The sequence below is a fragment of the Patagioenas fasciata genome, chromosome 9, assembly GCF_037038585.1.
Source record: "Patagioenas fasciata isolate bPatFas1 chromosome 9, bPatFas1.hap1, whole genome shotgun sequence".
In the NCBI taxonomy this organism is placed as follows: domain Eukaryota; kingdom Metazoa; phylum Chordata; class Aves; order Columbiformes; family Columbidae; genus Patagioenas; species Patagioenas fasciata.
In genome coordinates this window covers 17,774,036-17,791,181 of record NC_092528.1, presented here as the reverse complement: position 1 = coordinate 17,791,181, position 17,146 = coordinate 17,774,036, and the positions used below count along the sequence as shown (strand labels likewise).

General features: G+C 36.9%; 1 long non-coding RNA gene across 1 annotated transcript; it reads left to right on the top strand.

The window, feature by feature from the left end:
* The first annotated feature begins 953 nt into the window (after positions 1-953).
* Positions 954-12,544, top strand: LOC139828615 (uncharacterized). The gene is made up of 3 exons (XR_011740424.1): positions 954-1,040; positions 7,946-8,115; positions 12,428-12,544. It is a non-coding gene; the product is annotated as an uncharacterized lncRNA (long non-coding RNA).
* Positions 12,545-17,146: the final 4,602 nt, after the last annotated feature.

The window sequence follows — 17,146 nt, the reverse complement described above, 5'->3', positions numbered from 1 at the left end:
TTTTACCCCCCACCAGTCCATCTTGTCTGTAAGAAAAATATAAGTAGACAACCTTATGTATTACTTTACCACTTTTGGCAGTTGGCACAAGATATTGTGGGCCAGCGTTGAGATTCCCTACAGTTAAACCATAAAAGCAATGTATTCATATATTTCCTTTGCCCACAGTGTTTCCTTTTCTCATTACCGTGGGTGACTGGCATTCGCACAATGTGTGTGGGTGCACAGACTTGTTGTGTCACCATGGACAGTTCTAAGAGCAGCTTCATTAGTTCTTTTTACAACAAAAGCTAGGTTTTTTTTTCCCTGCCTTCTCTTTCTTTCCCTTAGTTGGCATGCGGGTTGAATTTTTCTTGGACCCCCTGCTTGACTTTTTTTTTTAGAGCTCCTTTTGAACAGTGCAGCAGTGTGAACACTAGGAATTGTAACTGATAGACTGTTTGCAGGAGAACTCATGAAAGTTCTCTTTGTTCACTTCACATCAACCAGGTTTATGCAGACCCTCCCCCACCTCAGCCAAACAGGGAAAAGGAAATCCACTTTTAATTATACATTGATGGGAATCACTGTATAGTGAAATTGCATCAAGTGGAGAATGCCCACTTTATACTCTTTTATCTAAGAATCCAAAAGAAGCACTGGTGTAAAAAAAAGGATATGCAAGCATAGACTCCCCGATATATAGCCAGGCCTGACTAATTAAATCAATTTGCCAATGCCACTTCCTGTTCTGATAAAAATTATCAGCAGTAACTTTGCACTGTGAGAGTGTCTTGTCTTTAGGTTTTGAGCCTGGAAGGTCTTATTTTTGAGAACTTAAAAAAAAAAAGTTTCTGCAAAACAATATCTTTTTAACGTGAAAAGGAGGAGTTGCAAGTGTAAGGTATTTTCAAAATTTGAAACAATGATATTGACGCTTTTTCACTTTTGCTCCCTCAGACAAGCAAGTTCAAGAAATTGTGTAGTAGAGTCCTAAGGGCTAAAAGAAAGGAGATCTATCTGGTGACAGAATTAAAAGATTACACAACCTTGTGAGAAGTGTAAGTAAATGAGAGAAACACTTTGTGTCATTGTATGCTGTTGTGCCCAGTGAAATTAATGGAAAAATTTTCAGCAGTACTAGAGAGACCTCCAAATTATAAATCATTTGAGTAATCTGCTAATAAAAATGTAATGTTAATTTTCGTAGACTTCTTAAAATTAATATCATATGGTTCCATTAATATAGTGATGACAGTGCAGGATATTCAGCTTTGCTGTGTATACTATTAAAGTTTACTATGGTTGTATTTTGCCTTTTGAGTCTTGCAGTACAGAAAGGACATATTGGTGGTTTTCTCAAACATTTAGTCAGGAAAGACATTTTTTTTTGAAGCTGTTCTTGAAGGTCATTTTTTACATTCTTCCTTAAATTACTTTAGCTTATTTGTCCCAGTTAATTTACTTCATACAATTTAGTCAACTGGGGTTTTTTTATATTTCCTGAGAAAAAAAAATGTTAACACCTGTGAAAGAAGTGTTGTGAAGACTAAAGAAACATCACTCTACCTAGAAACAGCTTATGATACTGGCCTTACAAGTAGTCAAGAAAAATGTTAACTAAGGACATAATTAAGTCGAATCATGTAAAGGGACTGTGCAGGGGAAGAAAAAATTTCTGTGGATATTAGGAAGCATTTTGGCCTCACCTCAAAGACAAACCCTGATTACACCAAGGTCAAAGACAATAGTGCAATTTTGTCTTGCAGAAGTGCCAAGGATGTGTTGTACTGTTGATGTGCTCATGTCTTAGGAAACTAAATCTAGGAACTACACCTAAGTAGAGCCTGAAATGACTGTCTAGTCTGGCGTACACTCCTCTGCTGCCTGATCCACTCACAAATGTGTGACTAATAGTCCTTTTGTCTCCATTTAGGTTGGGACTTCTCTCTCACCACTGTCCCAGATTTTCTTCCAGGACTCCTTTAAAAAATCAGTTTATTTTTTCCTCAGCAAAACTTTGTACAAGTGGAAAGCATGTGCGTGTAGCCAGGAAGGATGAGGAGCTGAATGAGGCAGAGATTGTAAAATTATGTAGGCTTAGAGGAATTGTCTCAGAACTAGTCCATGACTACTCTTCTAGTCTAGAGTATCCAGTAAACAATAAAACAACAACCATGCACCTGAAAAACATCCACTGAACTTCATTCCTTTCTTCATCTACAGTTCCTCAAATTGTCTAAAGAAGTGTGTAGTCACAATTGAAGGTATAAAAAGATCAGGAGTTTCCCATAGCTTTTTTTGGTTTTGGTTTATATATTTACCAGAGATGTGAGTTTCCAGTTTGAATGTAAGTCTGAACCTGAGTTTGTGAGATTACATGAGTCAGTCTATTAAGGGTCTGCCTTACCAGAATGGGAACAGCATAATTTCCCAGATGCTCATAGTTTCAAAGAAGTAATAAGGAAAACAGGAAATATTTAACAGCTAAACACTAATTTTTTTAGATACTTTTTTGGCAAAACTAAGGCACATTATGATGTTATACCACATGAGGCAATTTGAAAAGCTTCATTAATTGCTAGGGAAAGAAAGGAAGGAATCTTAAAACACAAGATCCAGGTCAGATCAGAGGACTGAATCTAAAATTATTTAGAATAGACAACCAAATGAGCTTTCATTGTAGCCAACCACTAAATGACACAGAAGAATGGAAATTGAGGCCAAAGTAGCTGTGGCAGGAGTAAATGCTCTTTTAGGTCTGGGGAGGCAAAGGAGCTTCAAGAAAAAGACTCTAGGGGAACAAGTGATGCACAGCAGGAGTTGCCCAGAAGTGGTGCCTCTCTGCCTGCTGTGAGGGAATCAGCCAGGGAGAAAAAGATGGGAATGAAACTGACTTGGGAAAAGGGTGAAGGGGGGGCTGACAGTAAAAAGATAGCTCAGAAATATCTTAAAAAGTAAACCTTAGGTTTGATTGTTCTGGTTTGCTTCCTTTATACATCCATACAAGAGAGTTCTCAAAGACCAGTCTAAGGTTTGCTGCTGAGAATAAAGCCACTGAGATGGATAATGTTCTTACAACAAAAGAGTTTTAAAAAAAAATGCAGGAACAATTTCTTGTCATGACTGTGTTGGCTGGATTCCCTGTAGCTCTCCTAGCACAGACCAGGTCCACTCCTTGTCTTCACTGAAGTTACTCATTCATTTACTCCCTCATTCAGCTTAGAATCAGGACTTTTTAAAGTTCAGAAAGATGTAGTTCAGCAAATTTCCTTCTGTGGAGAACTTAGGAGCACTGTTTGAGAGAAAAGCCCGTGAGGTTGACATGCTGCAGTTGGAGTTCTGCTGAACTGAATTTGCACTTTAAGTACTGTACCTTGTTCTTGCCTGCTAAAGCGTCCCTTGTTTAAGACTACATGTTTGTGTAAATAAGGAAAATGGGATTCAACCTCAGGATTTATGCTGTGTCATCCATGAACAGGCCCTTTGGGCTGTGTGGGGAACCAAGAATTGCTGGGTTGTGGTTATGCAAGCCATATCATCCTTTCTCAGTGGTGTGCTACTGCAACAGTGATTGGGAAGGCAGCCCCATACCAGTAGAAAACTCACCAAGCCAAACTTCCCACAGCTGGATTTTTCTAGTTTAAGTTTGCTTTGGGACCTTGGCTAACGTAAAGCAGATTTAACATATGTAAGATATAAGGCCCTAGGTTCTTCAATAATCTGAGGTCTCTATGAAATAGCATTCTGTTCCAAATACTGAAATACTGTTAATAATGAGGAGGCAGATTTGTCCTACTTATTCATGTTGATGAAATATTGCCCAAATGCACAATCCTCACAAAAGTAAGGATGTGTAATTGGGCTTTAGATTGATAAGTAACACTAACAAACACTCATCTTAAGCAGATGTCCTAAATACAATCATTTCAGTTTTTAGTGACAGTTTTCAGGCAACTGTCACCAGGTTTGTGGACATATAAATGGGATGAGAATTTGTCCATTTATGTTTCTATACTCTGCTTGCTTGCCTATAGCTGAGAAGACTGGCATCCATTAATGGAAAAGCCTTTGACAATGACACATCTCTTTTCACAAGAATCTGAATAGCAGTGACAGATCAGGAACCCCATTTTGATGCTCACTGTATATTTTTCTTTTCTCTTCAGTTCAGACATACTCATTTCATTAAGTTGGGTCAGCTAGGTCAGGCAGCCTTATAATTATCTCCCAGGACCAAAGCTCTGGCTGAATTTTTACTTCAGAACGTTGTATCTTTGTTGGGACATGGTGGGGTTATGTTCCATTTCACTTCAAAATTGCAAAGAACAATTCTTCTTTGCTTGTGTGTACTTTGTATACCTGCCAAGTCCTCTCCTTACGTTCCTTCAGGTAGTCTCAGAAGTGACTGATTATAAATGCTGATCCAACTCTGTAAGCTTTCAGTGGCACACCTGAGGTTCCCATTTTCTTTCATGGCGAACAGTTTTCCTTTCTTTCTTTGAGTTTTTTGAGGAACTGATTCCAAAGATTTTATTCACAGTAGTTAACAGGTGTGAATTGGTGTTTGCTAGCATAAGTGTCGTGCTGGGTAGCCCTTTGTTCCCTTCCTGCTGCTTCCCTGCTCTATTATGGCAAAACTTACTTTAATAGGGTTTTTTTTAATGGTTTGTACAGTGTGTATTTTTAAAGCATATTATGGAATAGAAGTGAATACCTATCAGAACAATGTGTTCCTATGAACCTCTGACAATTGGGCAGATCCCTTGATTTCAATGGACACACTCCAGAACAAGGGACTTGTACCACCTGAGCAGGAGTGCTAGAATCTGGCCTTCAACAGGTGCAGTTTTGTTTCCACCAGCATGTGCCAATTAAAATGACTCTGCTGTAATAAAATATCAGGAGACAGAAAAGGAACTGTCATGAACTGAGGCAATACTGAAGAGTTAAACGTCTTTTCACAGATGTCCTGCTCCATTGGTGATCAATGGTAATAATGGCATCCACTTTCCAAGGTAGTGCTGGGCTGCTGAGGGCTGATTCTGATGTCAGTGGCTGGTGTGACTTGTTGAACGGGCAGCAGGAAGATCTGAACCCACCAGAGATGTGGAGCAGAATAGGAGGAGTGTTAATAATGACACAATTTCCAGAATGTCTGAATTAAGAAGGAAAGCAGGAGGGGCTGAGCTGTGTTTGAAATACTTTGTCAGCTCCGCATCAAGTGGTTGTAGACTGTTTCAGCTACTAGTGCTTTGAAACTGAAAATCAATAACTATAAATTTTAGTTCTACAATTCTTAACAAGAGTGGTTTTAGACAGCAAGCAAAAAAATGTTGTTTCTTCTGATAAGTATTTGCTTTTAAACAGGAATATATAAACTGCTGTGTTAAGTCTCCAGCTTTTTACACCCCTTTCATACCTTTATAACATGATCCAGCCTCATGGTCATTTCTCCTGATCTCCGTAATTTGAGCAGAGACTGAATCCTGGGCTCATACTTGAAGAAATTTCTTATTTTAAAAAAAAAAAGGCAAACAAACAAAAAAATAAAGATAAGAATGTCTATGCATTTTGGCTTTTTTTCCCCCTATTTCTCTTAACTGTGGCTAATGTTGTTTATTTTAATAAGAACAGTAATGCTTATATTCGCTCAGACTTTCAGTAATTACAACTCAAATTCTCCGCTGTTAGCTGTGACTCACTTTCAAGCTGACTTCAGAGTTACAGAACTTATAAGATTGTAGTACTTTAATTGTGACATTTGCTCCTCACAGCTCAATTTCTTTCTCTGTTTTCCTGCTTGAGAGTTTTAATTCTACTCTTGTGTTTTTTCATACATGTCTGATTAAAAACCAGTTGGGATGGGAGAAATCCAGCTTCAAACAGTACAAGAAACAAACAAACAGGGGTTGTAGGAGCAAAGAAAAAATACATATAAAAAAAAAAAGAGGAAACAAAATTCCACCTCTGTTAAGAGCTCTCAGGCTCTTGTTTTCCCCACAGATTTTGTAACAAACCTTGCAAAATACCTAGCACTGGCAGAGGTAGAAAGGAGACCTTGATAAAGAATGGACGGTTTATCCTTTGAAGCAGAGGTCTTCAAAACTAGAGGTCTTGGTGAAACTACAGAGGTTTGTTCCCAGTAACTGGGAATCAAATCTAGAAGATACATTTTGTGAAGTCAGGCATTGGAAATGATACACTAATTTAGCCACTGGCTGGTGACAGGAAAATCCTGGCATAAATGAGCTATAGCAGATATTATTTTAAAAAGAAAACAGTCTTTTATTGAAAGCAAAACATTTTGCAATACAATCTACCTGTTTTTTACAGGAAGGCTTGCTTTTTCTCTGAAGTCCAATATGGATGTTGAAGGAGGAGGAATATGCTCCTGCACCTTCTCCCCATGCACAGCCTTACACTTGAACACCTAGAATCATTTTGCTTGGAAACAGACATTTTGTCACAAAGCATTTTCTCAAAAATAGTCATGTGATTGTTTCCAAATAGTTAGAAGAAAAATAAACATTTTGAAAGCTGATTTAAAGTAACTTGTGTCCTCCAGATAGCTCTATTCATGTATTCTTTAGCTGTCAGAAGCAGAACTGTAGTTCAGCAATTACCTGCATTACACTCACATCTTCCTTTCTCTGTTAAATCATGCACACACATTTTCAATTTATTAGCACTGGATAAGTGGCCAACTATGTCTAGAAGCCTTGTAATGTGTAAATTACCCTAGCCATTTCTAAGAAGGGATATGTGTCCATGAAAGTGAATTACTCACAGATCACAAAAGAAACCACCTTTTCAAAATTATTTCAGATGGTCTAATTATCTGTAAAATGTAGGATTGGGTTTGTGCTGTTTAAATTTGTTAATATCCACCAAAAATGCTCTTGGCGTTTTTGTATGCACAGCAGGAAAATCAGTATGGAACTGGAACTTGTTGTTAATAAAACTTGAAAAGCACAGCTTAAGGTCTTTGCTGAACTACAAATGATTTAGGCCTCTTATGCCTACATACTGTCTTAGGGTGAACACATATGGAAAAGACACACGAAAAAGCAATTACAGAAAAATGTGGGTTCAGGGTATTGATATTATTAATTAGAGGTGAATAATACTGATTTGAAAACTTGACACTCCAGAAATGGCAAAGCAAAGCAATCACTAGCATGTCTGGAACTCATATTACCTGTCCAAGCAATTTTCTCTCCCCTTCTGTAAGTGCACAGTATTGTTCATTTCAATGAGATATTACAGGCACTAGACACTTCATTCCCCATTCTTTCGACAACTGGGATTTAAATATCCCTTCAGTTCAGTAGATGTAATGCCTACCATGAAACTCCTTTTTTACTCTATGTCTACAGTTGCATCCACGTGGTTGATATATAATTAATAGGCATTTTTCAGCCTTCTGAAGAGTGGAAATGCATGCAGTTCTGTTTTTTTTCTTTTTAATTTGCAATACAGGCAGTGGATGGCTGGCACTGAATATATATAAATGATAGTGTTATATGAGGAAGAAACAAGATCTTTTAAAGAGGGTTAGATCAAAGACAATAGGTTTGTGACATACTGAAAATTAGTATCTCCTTCTGTCTTACATTAAGACTGGGCAGGTTTCTCTATCAATAAAACACTTTTCCATTGCTATCCACAAATCTAGTTCGATCTCATTTTTCCTAAATTAAATTTGGTACCAATAGAAAGTGTATGCTGGGAGTGGTTTGTAAAGGTGTAGTTGGATAGACACATTAAACCTACTTTATTGTCTGTTCATACAATATAAGGGGTGCAACAAAGTCTGCTGAAAGTCCTGAAAGGAGTTCCTGGAGCTCAATGCTGAAAGTATAAATGAAGCATTTAAGTAAAATCAGGTCACAGCAGGAAAGACAAATTAAAGTTTGGAATCAGCATTTAGCACTAAGGCAATCAGGAGATTCTTCTCTTCCAGGTTCACTCTTACAGGATGTGAATATAAGAAGCTATTTTGAACTGAAGAATCAATAGAGAAGATTTTGGAACAAATAAGATAAAATCAACAGGATCTAATTGTAAGGATCAGATGCTGTTTCTCCAGATAAATTCAATGGAGAAGATGCTGAAGTTTAACTTTGGTACCAGGTAAGTTAGTATGAATGCAGTTTCTATGAGAATAAATACAGTTTTGTAGGAGGTCAATGAACAGTGTGAATTAAGACTGTGTGATCAAAATACTACATCTGGGGTTTCAAAAAGCCTTATAAAGGATCTCTAACCCAAAATCTCTCTAAGAAACAAAGTTCTTAAGAGAGAAAATGGCTTGGATTAATAATTGCATACAAATAGGAGACAGGGGGCAGGAATAAAACAGCTATTTTCACAGTTAAGAGAGATTGCTGAGAGAAGCAGAGAGGATTTGTGCAGTCTGTATATTCATCCATAACTTATAAAGGGAGGTGGATGATTTAGACAGTGCTACTCTTTGCAGGTAATAAAAAATTATTTAAGGTTGACAGACCTACAGGTGGCTGTGAAGGTTTGGAATATGATTTCCTAGCCAAGTGAGGGACAAAATGGCACAAGACAGTCAGGGTGTGTTCCAGTTACTTGAAAAATGATATCTAGGGTCATTTGAGAGGGTACTTGACATAGCCATGTGATGGTGGCACAAGTCAGACACACAGCCTGTCCTTGGCTGTGACACTGGATTCCTATGTTTGGGAAATGGAATCCCATTCTTAGTGACTGTTAAAGTATTGTAATACTTACGGAGAAAAGTAACTTTAGGCCTATGCAAAAATGGCTTGCAAAATGTTCGAGTAAGAAGTCTTGGAGTAAAAATGCATATGATTATCTGAAAACATCAGTAATGGTCAAAATTAAAATTTATTTTTAAGCGTTAATAGCATTAATAAGTAGGGAAAAAATTACTGAGATCCTGCACAAACCTGCTGTAAAACCACAACATCATGAGTACTGTGTTCAGTATTATCTTCCCATCCCCAAAAAGATATAGGAGAACTAGAAAAGGATTACAAGAGAGACAGAAAGAATGGAACTGCTTTCCTGTGTGTTTGAGCAGATTATGACTCTTCATTTGCAAGAGCCACATCAGAAGAGAGATAAGAAAGAAAACTATGAAAAACCATGAATGATATCAGAATGCAGACTAGAAATCATCATTCACTCTTTTTCACAACATGAGGTGCAAGGCCCCCACAGCAAATGAGCCTTTTAGATTTAAAATTGACTTCACTTCTACAGAAAACTATGAATGATAGAAAAAGCAGCAAGGTAGAGTCATGTACTGTTTGTTCATCAATGGTTCTTAAACAAGATGACCTGAAGACAGCATCAGTTTAGAAAGTTCATAGGCCAGTAAAATCCAGAACGCAGGAGAAGAGAAGGCAAGATTACTTAATGCATGCCACTGTCTCTGCTTTTCTCTAGCAGATCACAAGTGCTGGAGCCAAGAAACAGTTATGGGAAATTTGGTCTAGCCAGCATGCTTCATTCTGCACTTTTATTAGGAGATCCTTCCGTTTGATCTGTAGTACACTGGCTTTTCTATAGCTTAAGAACATAAATATTCACGGTGTCTTCTTCTACATGTAATCCAACTGAAAGCCAAGAATAAATTTTAAAAAAATGCTAAGTGAAATAAATGCACACTTCTGGAGACTCTCCCCCAAAAATTCATTGTCTTGTATTTGGCGATATTAACTTTGAATCATAGAACATAATGCATCTCGTACCAATACTTTTTACTGCATAAACAGCCTGACATTGTCACTGAGATCCTGCTGAAACAGAATAGCTTTTAAGCAGTTACAGAAACTTTATACAACTGCTTAGGACAGCAGCTGTGTAAGGAAATGCTGGAAAATGTAGGTGCACATGCTGAATTCAAACATGGAGAAGGTAATAAAGAGAACAGGGATAACACCACTATGGGCAGAAACATAAATGTAGGGAAAACAATTCCCAGCATCAAAGTCTTCAAGGATTTTAATGACATGGGCTACTAGTGGTTGATTCCATAATTCCTATTTCTTGATGGCACCTGAAACCCCCATGCAAAAACACTTCCACACTGCTCTGAAATAGTGTGGTTGTCACTCTTATAAATCTGCCACTGCTTTTCCATCCAAGAAAGGGTACTTAAAGCTCATTTATACTTGCATAAAGCAATTCTGCCAATTCAGGTATATTCCAGAATGCACAGGAGGAAGCACCTACACACTCTGGCTCACTGAGTGAGTTTTACAGGGTTCATGTCCAATCAAGTGTCACTGGGAAGGCTTTATAAGAAGTCATCTTTCTCTGACATGTCTGCTAGATGTTTCCTGCCATCTGGGATTGTTATGAGCTTTTGCATGTCCAGGTAGATGTGTTGCTCTTTGCAAGAACCAGTGACGTCAACTGACAGCCTTTAAAGAGGCAGCTCTCTTTTAGTCACAGAGTAACAATGAGCAGTGTTCAACCTAGACATTTTTACAACTCAAGGTAACATAATGGTTACAGTAAAAATCCTAATGTGAGCCATAAACAAACAAGTAATAAAAAAGGCTACTAATATTTGATATGACTATTTCCTAAAATGATGGTTCATTTCTACTGCAATATTGGCTGATCTCTTTGCTAATAAATCTCAGTAAATGTGTTTTAAATTTGCAGACAGTTATGCATGTGTGTATATATACACATTTATGCACACACGTATATATATGTACACATACACATGTATGTATACACATTTTTAAATTTATAGATATAAAATAAGTTTCCTGAGCAAGCAAAAGATTAATCAAAGGTGTAACTGATGCTGTTGTGGTGATGTTTGGATCCCCACAGAAATGAAGCACAGTGGCAGAGCTGCTGCCAGTGCTGCAGGAACTACTGGCAAGCCCTTTGCCATTTTTGGCACTCAGGCTTTCCTGGGTTGCTGGTTTTCAATCTCTCTGAAAAGCCAGGAGAAAGGCACAATATGGCAGCAACATGCAGCAAACTTGGGGTGAACTATGAAACAGTTATAGCAGGTAAAACTGAATGATTTTGTATCATGAGGAGGGCAGAAGAAACTGTAATGGGACAAGTGCTCAAGAGCACAGGTATGCAGCACAGCCACTGAAATATTTGATAAAGTCTATCCTTTATTTCATTTTTGTGGAACAATTTAATGCCCAGCCTAGACAACAAAATGAATGCCACTAATGGGAAGGTCCAGTTATTTTTCACTCAAGTTATTTCTTTACTAGGTAATTACTGGACTAACAAGGTGATGTGCCTCAAACCAGGAGCACTAACTTGCAAGGCTGTATGCCTTAGGAGGTACATTGCAACCTCAGAAATAATAAATACCTGACAAGGAATGGAGGTGGGGGAAGGACAGTTTAGCAAAAAAAAAAAAAAAAGGTACATCTTGGCATTTCATAAGGATAGTGATACACAGCATTGGCTAAAGTCAAACAGAGTCGGACCTTGCAAACCAAATTAAACAGATGGCAAAAGCTTTCTCAGTTATATGAGGGTGAAATAACCACAAGAATTGCTGTGCACTAGGGATAAAATAGAAATTAAAGATAATCTAAGTGTGAACCAAAAACTAAATTAAGACTTTGAGAATTAAAAAAAAATCAAAATGGGAAATGGGATTAAGTGAAACATGAATTTGTTTTTAAAAAATCATGCAGACCAACTCGTTATCTCACTGCTTTTATTTTAATGACATCTTGATTGTTGAGATAGAGAAAATGCCATAGATTCAACCTTTCTGCTCTTCAGTAAAGTGCTTGATACATTACTACGTGGGGAATTATTAGTTAAATTGGAAAAGATAAGGACAAGTATCAGGACTGTAAGATAAGTAAAGAAGTGACTGAAGAGGAGATGAGAGTGAGTTATGTTGAAAGGATTTCTCTCTCTCCCTGGAGAAAAGTTACTAGCGGAGTTCCTTTAGGATCGGTCTGGGGATTAATTTTATTTAATATTTTCCTTAATGACCTAGGCAGAAAAAGTAGGAGTGTACTAATTAATTTGATGATGATACAAAACTGGGAGATGTCATGAATACAGAGGAGGATTGGAATATTATACAGGAAGAATTAAATGACCTTGAAGACTGGGGTAATAGAAATGGGATGGAATTTAAGATCATGCGCTGTAAGGTCATGGACTTAGGGACTAATGAAAAGTATCTGCTATGAACTGTAGGCTCATCAGTGGGAAATGACAGAGAGAAAAAACACATAGTTTTAACAGTCACAGAATTACTATGAACCCCAGTGCACTTAGAGCACAGAAAAGGAAAAAACAATTTAAAGATATATTGAGGAAAACATTTTTAATGAAGCAAGGAGAGTATTCATTACATTGACCAAGGTGCTTGTCAGACATCACCTGAAATTCTGAATCCTTATGACTGGGGTGCAAATACTTTTTTCTTTTAAAACAGGTGCAAAGAGTGACTAGTATGGTGATCAGAGGAAAGGATAGCCTGTTTGAAAAGAAGCTGTGCCCAGCAAAACCAAGGCTGAGAGTGGAAGCGATTGCTGTCTACAAATGAATATACAATGAGGTAAACACTGGGGAGAAACAAAAGCTGTTGAATTCACATGATAATTTTGACATGAGAACAAATGTCCATAAAGTGGTTATGAATACATTTGGACAAGAAACAGTGAAAACCTTTCCAGACACCAGAGCCATAAGTGCAGGAGTGTGGGAGTAAACACAAAGCTGGGTAGGTTTATTAGTTGGGTTTATGTGATGTGATTCATGTGCTGGCACACATTTAACTTGATGACTCCTGGTCAGCCCTGTGCTCTATTTTTCAGACAATCTTCCATCACAGTCCTTTGCTTGATGTTTTATATTTTCTTTCACATTGTTGGTTGTATTCGGGGATATATTTTATAAAATAACCTCCTGGATATAATACAATATTACATGATATCTTTAGTTTACCTATTCTCTACTTTCCTGAGAGGCAAACAGCAACAACAGCCTATGTCTTGCAATGGCTGGAACAATTGAATGAAATAGAAATAAAACCGCTCTTTCTTTACAACACATTTGTTGTATTCCAGCAAAGAATCTAAAATCAGAATAAAGTAGTTCAGAAAATAAACACCTTGAGTCACATCCACTCAAAAAATACATTCAAAAGTAAGAACAGTTTAATTGAAAGATAGTCTCTGATTTTTGTCTTTTTGTTTCCATGTTGTATATTTATACTCATTTTTGGAAATTCCTTGAATACTTTCCAGATTTAAAGTCTGCTGAGTACATAGACCAAACGGTTTTCATGATGACCTATTATGATTAAGTTCTTGTGTTCATGCAGCTCCTTCTCAGACAAGAATTGCACTTGCAGTATCGATAAGAATTTTTTTTTCTGTGAGGACTACAGACTCTAACATTTTATAACAATAAGTTAGTTTGTTTCTCCGAATATATTCCTCCTCCGAAATATTATCTTTTCTTAACCAGACCACAACTGCTATGCTGTAATTCCTCAGTTTTATTGCATTGCTATCAACAAGAATAATTGGGGAAAGAGGGGGGGAAGCCCTCAGTTCTCTCTCTGTTGAGTGACGTGGCTTAATCATCACAAATGGAAATACGTACTGTTATTTGTGGTGTAAGATCAAAACAGTCATATCGTGTCTTCAATGTTGTCTCAAATGGATATTCTCATTTTTGCCTTCTGAGAAATTCTCTAACCCTAGTATGTCTCAAATCTCATTCTAATAATTATAAATTAGCAATAGAGAGGCTGAAATGCAGCAACAGCATAGTCTGATACTAAATAAACAGCAACAACCTTGTGTTTCCCAGGAGAGAGTCCTTCCTTTATGATAGGTAAAGGTTTCTCACTTTCTGATTGAGGAGTTACAACTATTAAAAGTTTGAGATGATTTGCAATGACTACTGCATCCAACAAATATTGAGTAACAATACTTAGTCTGTGTAACCAACAGCTTATTCCTTTATGTCATGTGCTGTTGTGTTGTGTTTCATCAACTTCAGAGACAATGATGCAAAATAATGAAATGTGACACCATGAAATACAATAAGATGTGACACAATACATTAGAAATTTAAAGAATGAAAAGCTTCAGTCAATTCAGGAAACAGGAACCCTGTCCAAATTTATTGTGACAAGTAAGATCAGTGCAAACACTAAACACTGTTTTCAAACCAGAGGGCACCATTGTTTTTTGACCACCCAAATTGCTTGCAGATACTGCCGTCATCTTTATTTTTAGTTTAATTTAATAGGCACGGAGCTGGGAGCTTTTTGGTTTGGGTGGCAGCTTTGTTGTTTCGGGGTTTTCCTCTCCCTTTACCCCAGCCTGGCATTAGTGTTAAAATATCTAAATTGGCATCTGAATGACTTGGCGTGATCGTCGGCAACTTTCCATTCCAAACAAATCCGTTCCTCTACGTTTCAAAAAGATGTGTTGCTAACATGCTTCCAAGGATTTCATAAAAATCCAATTCTGTGAACACAGGCTCCAAATGAGTGAACAAAAACGCATCTGTGTTAGCAGAAAAGTGTTTTCAGTTCATATCTAGGGTATGCTAATTGAAAATCTAGAAACAGGCTGCTTTCCTGTAGAGTACTAAAATGAATTCGAATATGAAACAACCCTCTTAAATCTGACTACTCCAGACTTTCTTCCTCACATTTTCACTGTCATTTATTCATATCTGTCTGGTGGTATTTTGGTCTGCATTAGTGGATTAAAGTCCACATTGATCTCAGTTGGAAAATATGAGTTGCTATTGCTGATCACCCTATGCTATTGCCAAAGCCTTCTCCTTTGCTAGTAAAGTCAGATTCTATTGAAGTCTATCCCAAATAGTCATCTGTATAAACAATGATATGTGATTCTAAACTTCAAGCACATTTTCTGACCAGCTGTACTAACCATTTTTATATAAGTCTTATTTAAGGGCAGCACTACCATGCCGTGAAGTCAGACAACGAAGAGATTAAAACTGTTTTTTTAAAGCCATTTTAGGGCCTGGATGGCTCATTTGATTGGATGCTAGTCTTTCATCACAGAGAAAAGCAGCTCATATCTAGCCTTGACTGTTGTGTTTGTAAGTAATCTTTATGGGATGCTTATAAAATGTTTATAAATGAAATGAGTACAGAGATTCTTGGTTTACTTGTCAGTACAGTAATGAAGAAGCCGTCAACTAGTGTATATGCAAGTGAAAATTAAGTCTCCTGAAAGGAATTTTTAAAAGTGCAATCTCATACAAGCACCTAGCTAAATGAATAATAGACAGGTGGCTGCTAAAAAACACATCTTCCCTGACAAATGAAAATTAAATAGTACAGCAAATCCTTTTGAACCTGTGAGTGCTAAAAAAAAAATATCCCTGTGGAAGTGTATTTTTGTGCACAAAATGATAAAATCCAATGTTCACTGAGATGGATGAATAAATAAATGAATTAAATATACGTTCTTATGTGATACTCAAGACCAGATCCTTAGCTGAATCACACATCTGATTAGCTCCAGTAGGTAGATTTTGTGGTAAATCAGATAGTAGTATGTAACTATATAACTATTTATTTTTCAGAGCTAAGTCTGTCAGTAACTGAGCTTTGTGTATTACATCAACTGAGAAAATGGCTCAAAAAATATTCACCTACTTTTTAACATGATTTGGGATCCAAATCGGCACAGCTATAGCAGAAAAAAAATTGTTCCGTAATGAATGTAAGGCTGCTTGAGCAGCTTTCTAGAATTCATTGCCCTCAGGTAGAATAAAATTTGATGCTGATGTGATTTAAAACCAGGTTTTAATGTATTTAGCTAACTAACCACAGTTCATTTAAAATGTGGCCTGCAAGTGTTATTGTCTATTTAAAGAATTACTCACAATCATATGATTACATGAGACTGAATTTTCAGTCCAGAAAAACAATTCCCAGGAAAGAGGTCTTCCAACTTTCTGTATTTTTAAACTGGAGTCAAGGAGGAACTTAATTAGTGTTTTTATAAATCTGATTAGAATTAAATTAGTTTTTTCTCCTTCTAGGTTTAATGGTTGTTATGAACTTCACAAGTTAAAACTGGGTATCAAAAATTGATAGCCTTTACATGAGGTAATTGTTGGATGATATATTAAGATTAATAAGCTCCTTTAAAAATGCAAGAACTTAGTTTCAAGTCCAGATTCGGACTCCTCACCTAAAGGTGAAAGGTTTTCTGTCACTCAGTGTTGCCCTGAGCTCACCAGTACCTCACCAGTTCACCCTTTGGTGTCAGAAAATAATAAAAACTCTGAAGACGGTACAGATTTTATGCACCAGATTCTGGAATCAGATTTTCCACTGTATTTTCTGCAGCTTCAGTGCCATCAGCGCAAACATAAGTTGTATAGCCAATATAAAAATGATCTACACTGGCTCTAGGTAGAAACCATTGGGTTTTGTTTGGTTGGCTGTTGTTTTTGTTGTTGTTGTTGTCCATTATTTTGGAGTTGATTTTTGTTGGGTTTTTTTGGTGCTTTTTTGGGGGGTTGGTTTTTGTTCTTTGTTTGACTTTTTTTTTAAATGTACCTCCTCACTGCTGGCCTCTGGGAAAAAGCTGCCTTGGAATTAGAATTAGAGTAGAAAAGGTCTAGAAATTGAGTGGTATTTTGAAGCAAACAGGAAAATCAATGGCAATACAAAATGGAGCAACTGGCCTTTGAAAGCAGTTGAAATGCTGATAAACGAGTAGAATCTGACCCACCAAATTAAGCACTCCTTTTACAGGCATATCCATGTGTTTTTAGTAGCAGCTTCAAACCACACAGCAAATGTGAAATAACTTGGTAGTATTTTAGGCAACGCTAATATTGCTAATATTTAGAAATGTGTTTTAAGTTCAAATTCAAAAGATGCCTTGGAGTTTTCTCTTGTACTTTCAAGAATTAGAGGTTCCAAACAGGAAATCAGATATTAAGAAACAGAACTTCTTCCCAGCTTGAACAGTTGACCTCACACTTTTATTGATGGGAAAAAGGTTATATGTTACTGGGGTTCTATTTTGTCAAATCACAGATTATTACAACATGTCAGGTAAAGATATTTAAAAAAAAAATTCCTTAATTCTAAATTGTGAAACCACCCACCCTACTGCTTATTGGTTTAAAATTCTCAGTT